Here is a 14,360-nt window from a genome sequence, read left to right as displayed (position 1 = left end):
TTAGCATAGAAACTTTGATCAACTCCCCTAAAGAAGAAGTTGTTTCTATTATGACAAAGGAAACAGGCATTTTTAAAATATTGAAACAAATCAGATTTTCAACCAGGAAATACTTTGAGCATTCAAAGAAGTCCGACAAAGCCAAAATAAAATTAAGTAAATTAAAATATTTTGGTATGAATAGAAAGGTTTGTTGGTATTAGGTAATGTTCTCTTTATTTTTCATTTGTTTTGATAGGACATTCTGACCAAAAACTAAAAGGAGGAGGAGAGAGTTAACTTCATCTTAGAATTTGAGCCAAAGTTCATCATTTGGTAATTCTGATCAGAAACTCTTGCAGGAACTTGAAGCAGAAACTGTGCAGAATGCTACTTGCTGCCTCCTTCACAGTTTCTTCAACTGCTAAGTGACAGTGCCTTCCATGGTAGACCAAACTAATGAAGATTAAATAATAATTATGATAATTCTCAGTAGATATGTTGACTGGTTAATCAGATACAAGCTTTCCTCAATCAAGGCTTTCTTGATGACTCTAGGTTGTGCCACAATGACAAGTAAACATTACTAGGACTGAAAGACAGATCTAAACTATTTCCCAGGTTATCATTATCATATTTCATTGTTTAGGAAGATTAGTCCTGAATATATAAAAGGAGATGACTAAGAGAAATTATGTGATTTCCATTGTCTTAGACTCAATATAGAAACATCAATTGGTTTATCTGTCATCTTGGTATTCGTTCTCCAATCACAACAACTTCATTCAGATGATTATCCCTATGTCAGATACCGGTGCTACTACTTCAAGTTAATTATATATCTAGAAACAAATGTCAACTCTTCAGAAACACTCTCTTTCAGATTCTAAACTATTATCTTGCTTTGAAGTACTATATTGTAGAAGCTCATTATAATTTATATATAAGGATGCTAATGATTTTAGGATTATTCCTGCTATTTAGAACAATGCATCTTAACTGAAGTACACATGAGGAAATGGATTGGACTGTATTCAATATGACAATATGCAATGAACTATATGGTGGACAAAATATGCTGTTTTAATTTGGAAACCATGAAATGCAAGAGCTTATTTTGGAAGCTAATGCAATCTAGGTTGAGCACGTAAATAATAGTAATCAGTTGTCCAACAAAAATGGCGTAAAAAATGTTTTAACACTAGAAATAAAACTTAGAAATCTCCTAAGATTATGAATCACATTTTAAAATATACTTATAGAAAAATATCCTTTGGTGGTTGTGAGGAGCTGTCCGAGGAGCTGTCCTCACAGAGATGTGAGGAGCTGTCCGAGGAGCTGTCCTCACATATGTGAGGAGCTGTCCTCACAAACTCCATTACAAGATGGCACCGGCATCCGGCAGAACGCACCTAGTAAAAAGGGCAATACGCAGGCGCCTGGTAACGTCCCTACTCAAAGGGACACGTACGTTTTGGTACGTCATCTGGCATAATTGGCGGCGACCAGTCAGAGAGTGACACGTCCTAGGCGAGGATAGTTTCCTATATAAGGGACGGTTATTCCTCACTCTCAGTCTCCGCATTGTAAGCTTATGCTCTCCCTCTCAAGACGCATTAAAGCTTTTCTGTAGTAGGATCCTGTGTGTGCCGCGTAGTTCCTGCTGGCGAGACGTAGCGTGGGACATCTGGTGCCGAAAACCCGGGAAAGACCTCGCCATCGTCAGCACCTTCGGAGATCCCTTGGCGACAAGGAGGATTCAGAACTGCAGGTAGATACGTTCGGAGAGGCAGCCCTCTCTTGGACTTTGGTCTGGGGTTGTCACCGCCTTGGGAAGGATTTGTTGAGGCTATAGTATTTGTCCTGGGAGCCACCCTACTCTTTATGTTCTGTTTTCACCGTTTTCGCTGTTAGGAGGACGATCACAGCAGCTGAAGGCGCGTCTCAGTCTCTCGTATATAAGTGAGCTTCGCGCAGCTCCCTTTTACCTTCGATTTTGACTGTTGAGGAACAAGGACGCGATAAGGCCGACGTAGATAAGCGGCACCGTCCGGGGAGGCGCGTGTAAGACTCCCGTACATAAGAGAGCAGCGTGTCCGTCTCTACCCTTTCACCTCACGCCTTGTCAGACGGACGTAGATAAGCCGCCGGCGTTCCTGGCCCATCATGGGATCCTCACAGTCTGTGGTCACGGCCTTGGAAACAGTGTTAAAGCAGAGGAACATCAAAATTGGAGGAGGAACACTTAAAAACTTTGTGAAGGAGGTGGAGAGGGTGGCGCCTTGGTTTGCCTGTTCAGGCTCGTTTACGATTGCCTCATGGAATAAACTTGGAAAAGACCTTGACAGAAAATTGGCGGAAGAGGATCTGCGCCTAGGGACCAAAGCTATATGGAAGCTGGTTAAGAATTGTTTAAAGGATGAATCGTGTAAGGCAGCAGTAGTAGAAGGACAGGCCACTCTCGAGGTAGTCCGGGAAAGTCTGTCAGAAACCGAACGTAGTGAGAGGTTGGGCGCGCGCAAGAAAAAAGACGTCCTAAGAAAGAAAAAGTGCCCTCCCGGTAAGTCCGCAGACAAGGGAGCGTTGAAATTTTCAGATTCCAGCACTTCCTCCTCTACACATAAACCAGGAGGGGGAGCCAGCCTATACCCTGTGAAAGAGCTAGAAGCACTGAACCTCGACAGTTCTGAAAGCTCTGAAAATAAAACCTTAGACTCAGAGGAGGAGGCCGAGCTAGTGCTGTTAGTATTCTTGAAACCGCCGGTATAATTAAAACCACTAGTAAGGTGGCAGATATTTTCCGAAAAATCCAAATTATCCTATTAAATAGAAGATTCCCTGTATACATTACTCATATACGGGCCCATTCTGGACTCCCTGGCCCAATGAGTTCACAGAATGATTTGGCTGACAAAGCCACAAAAATGATAGCTGTGGCCCTGGCCTCTCCTCTAGAGGCCACTAAAACTTTTCATGGCAATTTCCATGTTACCTCGGAAACTTTACACTGCTTCTCTATAACTAGAAAAGAGGCACGTGATATAGTCACCAAATGCCAACAGTGCTGCCAGTTCCTCCCAGTTCCTCACATCGGGGTCAACCCGAGAGGAATACAGCCATTGCAAATCTGGCAAATGGATGTTACTCATAATTCTACTTTTGGAAAATTACAGTATGTGCATGTATCTATAGACACATGTTCTGGCATTCTACATGCCACCCCACTTACAGGAGAAAAAACAACACATGTCATTCAGCACTGCCTTGAAGCATGGAGTGCTTGGGGAAAGCCAAAATGTGTAAAAACTGACAATGGCCCTGCCTATACATCTCAAAAATTCCGTCAGTTTTGTGCTCAGATGCAGGTTACCCATCTGACGGGCCTGCCCTACAACCCTCAAGGACAGGGAATCATAGAGCGTGCTCATCGGACGCTCAAATCATATTTAATAAAACAAAGAAGGGGAATTATGATAGAACTCCCCCCAACACCCCGAGTGGCCACTGCTCTGGCCCTTTTTACCTTAAATTTTTTTAAATCTTGATGAAGCTGGACAAACAGCGGCTGAGCGACATTGCTCAGAGCCCAAGAGGACAAAAGAATTAGTCAAATGGAAGGATGTATTAAAAAATGAATGGAAAGGCCCGGATCCTGTTTTAATAAGATCCAGGGGAGCTGTCTGTGTTTTTCCACAGGACAATGAAAATCCCATATGGATCCCAGGACGACTTACTGGGAGCATCACAGCAAGTGATCAAGAAGGGACTGGGACTCCTGCACCTCCTCACTCTTCTTCCATGGATGCCAGCAACGGTGCAGGGCGAGCTACGATGGGGAATAATGTCAACCTTTCCACTCCTGATGCCGGTGATGTACCACTAACAGGGATTTAGGGTTGGCCTATTTACCTAAGGATCCACAGGTTGAACGACTAAAAGAAAATAGGACTATTCCCCTTAAGGGCAGCCTTTGTTTTGGCATATTCAACAAAACATCTTTTGATCTCCCTTGCATTATGTTATGTAATCAATCTTCTGCTTGGTTAAGGGAGGCCACATGGGGAACTGGTGAGGAGGACATTGTGGCTAACGCCACAGTTCTCTATGGTGGTGGCCTTACATTGCGTTAATGGTAGGTGCACTGATCTTACGCCCATGGCGATGCTACTTGGAGGAAAGGGCGAAAAGGGACGGTTGTCATTTTCCTGGACGGGGAACATCAAACCTGCTGCCTCTGTCTGGACAGCTACTCATATAAAATATCACAGTAGTTACCCGCATGCCTCGCTTTATCCCGATCCCTGTTGATGCCCCGGGGACCATGACCTTATTTAGAGGAAAAAGAGATTTTGGTACTTCTGCAAATATTGCTGGCATTATTGCTACGACAGCAGTCGCTGCCTCGGTTACTGCCTCGGCATTGGCCTTGTCAAATTCAGTACAGACAACCCAAACTATCAATGATTTATCGGCCACCATCTCTGTGGCTCGGGACAGACAGGCCTCAGCCAATACTCAGATATAGGGAGGCCTTATGCTTGTCAACCAACGTATAGATCTGGTCCGAGAGCAATTAGACATTCTATGGCAACTGTCCCAGCTTGGCTGTGAGCAAAAACTCCCAGGCCTTTGTGTCACCTCCATATAATATGACAAATTTACCTGAGCTGCTAATCTGTCTAAGAGTCTTTCACAGCATCTGTTACAGAATTGGACCTCGGAGTTTGAACAGACACTTCAGGAGCTGAGAGCGACCATCATTCAAGTAAATTCTACCCGACTGGACCTGTCTTGACGGAGGGATTGTCGTCCTGGATCACCTCAGCAGTCTCTTATTTCAAGGAATGGGTGGGAGTGGGACCTTTTGGAGTGATCCTCTGCTGTGGATTAGTGTTACTCCTCTGGTTGCTTTGCAAATTGAGATCTCAAACAAGAAAGGACAAAGTAGTGATCGCCCAGGCGCTTGTAGCCCTTGAACAAGGAGCGTCAGCCGATAACTGGTTGACCATGCTCAAGCAACAGGTCACCGGCTGGACAGCTCTTGCACTCCTAGAACCTCGGTTCATTGCACAGGATTAGAGTGTCCGGCTTGAGCAGCCCATGAGGGGTGACGAGCTTAGCATCGCACAGGGAAGTTCTACCTAATACGCTCCCTGGAAGGTATGTCATATTACATGAGGGTTTCTGCCCCAGTTTTCCCTCCCTCGAAAAATGGCAGTGCGACGGGTCGGGAGTGCCCTGGGTCCCAACAACAGCCTAAGGGTATCTCTCTTGTACAGGTTCGCCAACTTTGTACGAGGATATGACCTCTGTCTTCACCCTCCTATATCTGGGTGTCCTGTTTGCTTAAAAAAAAAAAAAACAGAAAAGGGGGAGATGTGAGGAGCTGTCCGAGGAGCTGTCCTCACAGAGATGTGAGGAGCTGTCCGAGGAGCTGTCCTCACATATGTGAGGAGCTGTCCTCACAAACTCCATTACAAGATGGCACCGGCATCCGGCAGAACGCACCTAGTAAAAAGGGCAATACGCAGGCGCCTGGTAACGTCCCTACTCAAAGGGACACGTACGTTTTGGTACGTCATCTGGCATAATTGGCGGCGACCAGTCAGAGAGTGACACGTCCTAGGCGAGGATAGTTTCCTATATAAGGGACAGTTATTCCTCACTCTCAGTCTCCGCATTGTAAGCTTATGCTCTCCCTCTCAAGACGCATTAAAGCTTTTCTGTAGTAGGATCCTGTGTGTGCCGCGTCGTTCCTGCTGGCGAGACGTAGCACGGGACAGGTGGTGACAGAAGTGATTAATTGTTACAAAATTGAAATACAAGATGATAACAGAAGACCCTCATAAGGGTCTCTTTTCCCCTGATATAACAAAAAGATTTTTCATTAAAACATTTTAGAAGTGATACTCTAAAGCCTATGTATCTTTGAGGGAAAGGCACTCTACAATTATAGATTCTGTTGTATTTCCAGCCTCCCCTATTTGTAAAGAGAATCTGTTAAAAGGTCATGTCAAAATCATAGCAATTGCCAATAGTAGAAGAGAGTTTGAACAAGCATTATATGTGTGGACATATAGACAGAGAAGCAATGTGTACTACAGTAGTGGCCTGCATATGGCTGCATTACAAGAGAGAAACAGCAAAGATAGTTTCAGGATTTATATAACTGAATAGAAAGAGCTTTATTTCAACACACACACACACACACACACACACACACACACACACACACACAGACACACACATGCACACCTGAAAATCATTTGTCAAGAGAAATTGAGAGCCAAGAATCGCAAATCATGTTTTTGAGGCTTTCTTGAGGAATCTTTACAAAGATATCAAATAAGTCTTGTGTAATAGTGACACATACCTTTAATTCCAGCCCTGGAAAGGCAGAAAGAAGGATGTGGATCTCTGTTAGTATAAGGCCAGCCTAATCCACATAGTTTCTGGTCATCCAGGGCTATAAAGTGAGGCCTTGTCCCTTAGTAAATAAATAGCTCTCAAGTGAATACCTGGAAAATGAGCACAGATGTCTAAAAGAGGCATGACCTGTGCATCAACCTTTTACAAATATTAAAATGGTATGCAATCCAGGATCATAACAGCCTACAGCCTAATCTTACTCAGAATTCCTTACCTAGCACTGCTTGCCTGTTTAATAGTCATTACAATTACTGGCATCTAAGCTCACAGCTGGGCTTCCTCTGCGATTGGCATCTATTGTCACACTGTGAATTAAAGCATTGGTGCAGTGCAACAAGACAATTTGCCAAGACCCTCTCCCCTCCCATCCTTTCAATAACACCAGAGGTAAACTTCAGTTGAAACAACCCTTCTGCCTAGGTCTTCCACAATTTCCTGGAACGATCCCCAACTCTTTCAGATTCAAAGACACATTGTCCATACATGTATCCATCTTAATAAAAGTCACAAGTAAGTGGCAAAAATAGCAAAAGGTCCCTTCGTTTCTCCTCTTACAGAAGCACCCACACTTCAAACTTCATGCTCACTTAATCATCTCCTGGAGAAATTTTTGGCTTGGTGAGATGAGGGATATTCCCAATGCCCTTCTTAGTAGGATTTTTGTTTTGTTTTTTTGTTTGTTCGTTTGTTTGCTTTTTGAGCAATCTCCATCCTCTGTAAATGAGAGTGATAGTCACTGTTTTGCTACATTAAACATTAAAATTACATAGGATATGAGAAGATAAACACATTATTTTGTTAAAATGATTGCTTCATATGTGTGGAGGTGATTATATTTAAGCTTTAAATGTATGAATGGCACAGGGAGTCTACGTCTCAATTTCTAAGTTAGACTAATATCTGTGCATCTTTACAGAGTAAGTAAAAGCAAATCTTTTCCTTGCACTGTTTCTCATGAAAGTAATATACGTTAAAAAACAAAACAAAACAAAAACACGTGTGTGACAAGAGGGAGATACCCATAATCCAAGGTCTCAGGAGTCCATAGCAGAACGACAAAAAGCTCAGTGTCATCATGGGCTTCATAACAGGTTTCAAGATAGACAATAAAATGAATAAAGAAAATAATCAAATGAAACAGATACAATTATGGTTATGAGGTAAGAATTAGTAAATTCCTTATTATTATCATTATTAATTATTATATGTTATCACTTTAAATTTGGGATTTTAGAAGGATAATTTTTAAGATGGTACTTATTTCTGAAAAGCTTTATCAGAAAAAGGCTGTGTAGAAATAGGAGGTGACAACACGCGAGAAAGGCCACAAGTTTTATTTAAGAGCTGTTGCTCTTCCTCTCTCACTCTTCTTCCTCACTCTCATTCTTCCTTCCCATCTTCCACTCACTCTCTCTCTCTCTCTCTCTCTCTCTCTCTCTCTCTCTCTCTCTCTCTCTTCCTCTCTTCCTCTCTTCCTCTCTTCCTCTCTTCCTCTCTTCCTCTCCTGGCTTGACACGATAAAAAAAAAAAAAAAAAGAGCTGTTGCTCTTAATGGAGGGAAAGGGAAAAACTTTTTGTACAAAGTTTAAGCGGCAAAATGAGAAGATTATAATTCAGATTCCCATGTTGAACAGATCAGCTTCAGGTACAGTTCTCCCACCAGGCTTACCATTCACTGTGGCTTTCTCCTAATTGCTACAGTGGCCATCTATCAACTCGAGTATCCAGTGTAGAGAAAAGAACAAAGACACTGTTTTGTTGCCAGCAAAGGAGAACTGCAGTAGCATCAGCAACATGATGGATGGACAGACCTTCAGGGAGCCGACGAGGACAAGCAAAAGCAGCATGCTTTTCCCACAAGCTCCTTTATATCCGGACAATCACTGTAGGGTGAGGTCCACTCTGGACTGTGTCATCGCACTTTGGTTGTTTTTTTCATGAAATGTCTTCACAGGCCCACTCAAGGGCAACAAAACAACCACACAAAAGCATTATAAATGTTATAGTACCACCGTTTTACCAGTAATTATTGTGAGTAGACAGATGAAAGATATTTTAACTCTAACATCTGTATCAGAAACAGAAGTAAGATGAAAAGTTTATTCACTTAATAATTTTATTGTACAGCTATAGACAATTTAAAAGATAGGCACATTTTTAAACTATTCAGTTAAACAAATTGGATGACACTTTTATGAAAAGTTGTAGCTGTATATAAATGATTATTCATTATGAATTTTATCTGTTATATATTTTATTGTTGAATATGGAATGCGTATGAAGAAGTTTACAAAACATTGATGCAAATGTAATTGAATTTACTTTTGTAGCCATTAACCAAATCAGAAAAAGACAGTTCCTAGGACTCAAGATAAAACCGCATATACTATTTAATGTCCACTTTACCCTCCTTCCTCTGATTGGCCAGTCTTCATGGTCGCCAGCTCTTCCTGTTCATCTATACTTAAATATATTTCATATATTTTTAGAAAAAGAGTTTAACAAGAATTAAGAATTATAAATTATCTTCTGTCTGATGTCTCCATTCTCTACATGTGTGTACATACATATGTATATTCCATTCATCATCATTTCATACAGCTATAGTTCATTGCTATATATAGTGATTTGTGTGATATACAGAAAAATAATTGCCTCTGTTTTTCTAGTTTTCGTAGTTATAATTAGCAATACTTTAAACAGGTTTATTGACAGAAATAAGCCAATGAGTTGGTTCCAAAAGGTCCATATTTCCACTGAAAATGAATATTTTCCAAATGAGTATTTGGTACACCTTTCTATGAAAATCCTCTGCTAACATCATGGCCCGCGGTAAAATGATCCAGCAACAGGCAAGAAGGAAAAGTCAATTCAGCCCAACTTTTAAAGCCAGGGTAGATCAAACTTCTGGAGTCTGATGCCAGGTAGTTTATTGCATGCATATTTAAACACAGCTCAATTCTGAAGAAACAAACAAACAAACAAACAAATCTTTTCTGGTGTAATTCAATTCCTAGTGCACATGATTACATCAAAACTCTACTCAAACTGCAATGTCATTTCTTCCTAGAAGATAGGTTTTAGGGATACGCTACCTGAATTAGTTAAAGGGTCTGAGGAAGAAGGTGACATGGTTTCCAAGGTCATTTGGTCTATTAGCCATCTCCAATCCGGATTGGGAGAGCCTGGGAGAGACTCTGGCTATACAGAGAATGTAAGGGTCATTTGGACTATTTGGTATCTCTTGTTCTGTTTTGGGGAATCTGATATGCCTGACCTTTCAGATAACACAGATCACTAGGCTATTAATAATCTCCAATTCCCATAGTTCTGGGTGGACTAACAGGCTGTACATCATGTGCATTAAGAACACAGTCCCGTGTGCTTACATGCTTGTTTTCCGTGGTGATATGTGGACACCAAAGCTTTGTGTTCCCAACCCATGTGCATAACTGTAGGACATTTTGTTCTGCAAATACTCAGCTATTACTTGCTGACTGGTTATATTGTTCTTTCTCTTAAAATATTGGGAATCATCTTACATACTGTTTAAAATATTGATTTGAATGTTAGAACCAGTTTTATATTGCTCTTTTCTCCATGGCTGATTTTTGAATTCCATAGGTACTAGGTACCATGTGACTTGTGTGCTTACTTCAATAGTAGTATCCTGTGGTCATCAGCGGCTTTAATATTTTTTTGGAAATTCTTTTTTAGCTATATTGATGAATGTTATGTTGAATGCTATTTTTGATACAATATCCCATTATATAACCCTGGCAGGCCTGAAAATTGCTATGTTGAAAATGTTGGGTTCTAACTCAAATCAAAACCTGCTCTGGCTCTTGAGAGCTGAGATTAAAGGTGTGCATCACCACATATGGCTCTATTATCATATCAAATATTTTATTCCTCTTGAATAAGCAATAGCGTGCCTGTACTGTTTTCTTAAAGAGTTTTGAAATCCTGTGACAAAATATTTTGTGATAAACGAAGTATAAGGGAAGTGAATTTTTAGGTTGTCATTTTGGAAACCGAAAAACCAAAGCTTTAGAAATATAGATCACAAAGGCTGCCTTATGTACACGTGGCAGCACTAGTCAGGAAAACATCACCATGGCCAGCTTCAGAAGACTTCAGAATACAGCAATGTGGCAAGAGAGTACATTCAGAAGAGATCAAACTCAACCATGACTTAACTTGTGGTCTGCTTCCCGGTTCTGTAAGATCTAACCGACTGGAACACAGGAGGATATATAAAATGCTTCACACTAAGTTCTCTTCAGTGACCTAAATAATTCCCATTGTGCTCCAAACTTTTTCGTTTTTCTTTTTTTTTAATTAATCACTCTATCCGTTTAAATTTCAAATGATATCCCACTTCCTGGTTACCCCTCCACAAACACCCATCACTCATTTACCCTCTTCCCCCTCCCCTTTGCCTCTATAAGAGTGCTTCCCTGCCCACCCTTCCTCTCCTGCCCCAGTACTCCTTCCTACTCTGGGGTATCAAACCTCCAGAGGACCAAGGGTCTCCCCTCACACTGCTGTCAGGCAAGGCCATGCTCTGCTACATATGTTTCTGGAGCCATGAATCCCTCCCTGTGTACTCTTTTATCACTGAAATTCTGGCACTTATGAGAAGTTACCCATTTGCAGAAAAATGGGATGCACTTAATTTATGTAACTGTCACTTTTTTTTCCTTCAAATGACATGATAAGAGCCATGGTTTAGGCTGAGCCTAGAGTTTTTAATCTGTTCTAACAAACCCTAGGTTTAGGTCTGGAAGTTTCTCCCCACTGTACAATCTAATCTTCCAAGCTGACAGTTTCAAGTTGGCTTTTCTTGGCTTCTGCCTGAATTGCTCTGCTTGGCTTCATACTAACTTTCTCAATATGTTCTACACTCCTGGTTCCTTACATTCTCTGGGTATCTGTCTTCACTGTGTCTACCTTTTTTCTCTCTGCAATTAGCCTATGTAAGACTGTTCTGGTAAAATTTCCATTCACACATACACCAACCACCGTCTACCACACCACCCTTTTTTCTCTTTAAAGTATCCTCTTTTCTGATGCTGTTCTCATGTGAGTTCATTGCATCCTCTCTCTGTCTCATTCTGTTGCATCTTTCTGGTTCATCACTTTATCTACACCTCAATTAGAAGTCACCTTCAACATTTCTTATTCCTTCTACAAACTAACCTTTACCTTTACTGTTTAGGATTAAAAGTGTGTATTAAGGATGTGTCTGTATTCCAGCCATATTGTAGTATAATCCTGGACATGTCTGCATTCCATCTGGATTATATTTTGAATGTTATCCATTGCTAGAGCACCCACAGTGCTGGATTAAAAAAATCCTCTACATTTTATCAGGAAGCAATGAGAGGAGAATTATAAGTTTAAGGCCAGCTTCAGTCCAACTGCTATATTTTCCATGCTATCCCAAGCATAATTTATATTACTTTGTAATTGTGTGTTTGGGTGTATATGATTTTATATATGCAAATGCTTTTTTGTGCATTTGTGTATAGATTAGCATTTCACAAACAAAATAATTGTAGCAACCATATTCTATATTTATATATATAGGAACTGAATTTTAACCTTAAGTATATTTATACAATTATTGTAATTACCTGAAATTGTGAGATTTTTAACTTTCTAACTAAGGCACATCACTAATTATTTACTATTATGTGTGCCTGTGTGTGTGTGCATGTGTGTGTGTGTGTTTGTGCCTATATGTGTGGGTGTGTGTATGAATTCTGTGATATGGTGTATGTGCAAATGCCAAGAAATAATTTTAGCAATAGGTTTTCCTCCTCCACTGTGTGAGAAGCTGAGATAAAACTCAGGTTCCAAGGCATTGTGGGTAGATTCTTTGCCTGCTGAGCCACCAGAATGGCCCCAAAGTAATTATTTTTGTTGATAGCATATCCTGCATTGATTATTTTTGGATTCGCATCGACTAGGAACTTAGCTCACACTTTCACTTCCGGCTAGTTTGAGTTCTTCACTCTGAAAAAGCCCCACATACATAGTCACTCCAAGTACCGTTTGATGAACACTCTAAAGCCACAAAGCAGTATTTACAAGCATTGAGAAATTCCCTGCAAATAAAAAGTTCATACACATTTGGCTTTGCCTATCTGAAGATATCCCCATGTTGATTCAGTGCATAACACAAGAAAAATAGACATGAATTTGGGAAAGAAGTTCATGGTGGAGAGTGCATATGTCATGACTGGGGAAAGGGATGAATATTTAGGATGCATATGTGAAAGTGTCTAAAACAAAACTAATTATTAAAAGATTGTAAATGTTATAAATATATAATGGGAAGGCATTAAAAAAAGCACACTTCTAACTAATGATATTGGTGAGTTATCAAAGTTTGCCTAATTTTCCTTCCTGCTGAATATTCTTAGGGAATGCATCCATAAAGATGCAAAATCACTTGGCATCTTCAAAGTTTGTTTTATCTTTGTTTACGTGGTGCTATTAATTGAATGCGACATTTAATTTTGAGTAGATTTGAAATTCTATTATGTTGTATATTAGTTCATTTGTCATAGTGTATGTTTTCCTCAGTGCATTACGCCTTGCAATCCAAGGGTATAGAGAGCTGATTTAATTTACTGAACCTGATGCACGGTGTGTGTTTAAGCAATTGGATTTGAAAGTGCCTGTGGTTGTTTATATGAGAATTTAAGTTATCAGTGTGCAGAAAACAAAATGGAATGCACACTTAATATATCAGGAAGCAAATAAGAACAAATATTTTATCACATATTTACTTCTTTATAATTTCCCCATTACATTTAATAAATATTTGTGTGCAAGCACCACTAATTGTCTATAAATGCAATTATACTAATTTTGAATTAAGGTAAAGACACTAATTACATATAAATAGTTTTGAGTAAAATATTATATTAAGTTACAAAATTCTTTTTCACTCCTTGCTCAAACATGTTCTGTGCTCTCTAGAGTTTACTGAAAGATAGTACAAGTGATGCTTATATAGTTTATTACATATTGACCAGATCTTCTCTTCAAAGAGCCTTCGATATGCACATAAATGAATACAAATTGGTTGTGCATCATAAATATATGCAGTTGTACTTATCGATTTACATTACTTTTCAAATTAAACATCAATAAACCTGAAAGATAAGACAATGAACTGTCACATTAGATAAACGCACATTTATTTCTGTATTTTATTCAGAACTAAAGTCAAATAATATTTTACTCTTAATTTTTAAGATTTTAATTACAGCATTCCCCCTTTCTCTTCCATTCTGCCAATACGTCCTATGAATTCCTCCTTTCTCTTTCAAATTCATAGCCTTTTTGTCATTAATTGTTATACAAACACACATACATGCATAATTTATGTATATACATATATATCCCTAAATATATAAATACAAAATGCTCAGCATGTATAATGTTACTTGCATACATATTTCTTTCAAGGCTGGCAATTTGGAATTGGATTGCCGGTTTGTGCACTCTTCCCTTGAGAAACATTTTTTCCTACTGTCAGCAGTGATTAGCTACCTGTAGACCTTGGTGTCTGATTAAGGCCTCCTGGGCCCGCCCCCAAATCCACATTAGCATGTCTATATTTGTCATTGTTCATTTTAGTCACCACTTTACTAAACCCGAATAATCCGTAACTACTCTTTACTTATGTGACCTTACACCCAGAAACAAGTGCAGTGAAATTATATTAATCACCAATTGTATTCTGATGGTTCAGTCTCTTGTGCACTTGGCCTCCTTCTGGATCCCAATGTTTCAGAGCGTTTAGCTATACAGTCTTCTTGCTTATTCTCGAACAGTCGATGTTAAATCCTTTAAGCTTGCAATTGCTTTTTGCCTAAATTTTCTTTTTACTTGTTATTTCAAACAGCAAAATTATTTTAAACAAACTCTCTTTC

General features: G+C 39.7%; 1 long non-coding RNA gene across 2 annotated transcripts; it reads left to right on the top strand.

Annotated features, from left to right (window-relative positions):
• Positions 1-1,263: 1,263 nt before the first annotated feature.
• On the top strand, positions 1,264-5,713 carry LOC134481736 (uncharacterized). Of its 2 annotated transcripts, XR_010057495.1 has the most exons (3): positions 1,264-1,750; positions 3,676-5,139; positions 5,259-5,713. It is a non-coding gene; the product is annotated as an uncharacterized LOC134481736 (long non-coding RNA). The 2 variants fall into 2 exon arrangements; XR_010057494.1 differs by having other exon boundaries at positions 3,676-5,713.
• Positions 5,714-14,360: the final 8,647 nt, after the last annotated feature.

The sequence above is a fragment of the Rattus norvegicus genome, chromosome 14 (genome assembly GCF_036323735.1).
Source record: "Rattus norvegicus strain BN/NHsdMcwi chromosome 14, GRCr8, whole genome shotgun sequence".
NCBI classification, from domain to species: domain Eukaryota; kingdom Metazoa; phylum Chordata; class Mammalia; order Rodentia; family Muridae; genus Rattus; species Rattus norvegicus.
The sequence above is the reverse complement of the archived record's forward strand: the minus strand, read 5'-3'. Positions and strand labels throughout refer to the sequence as shown.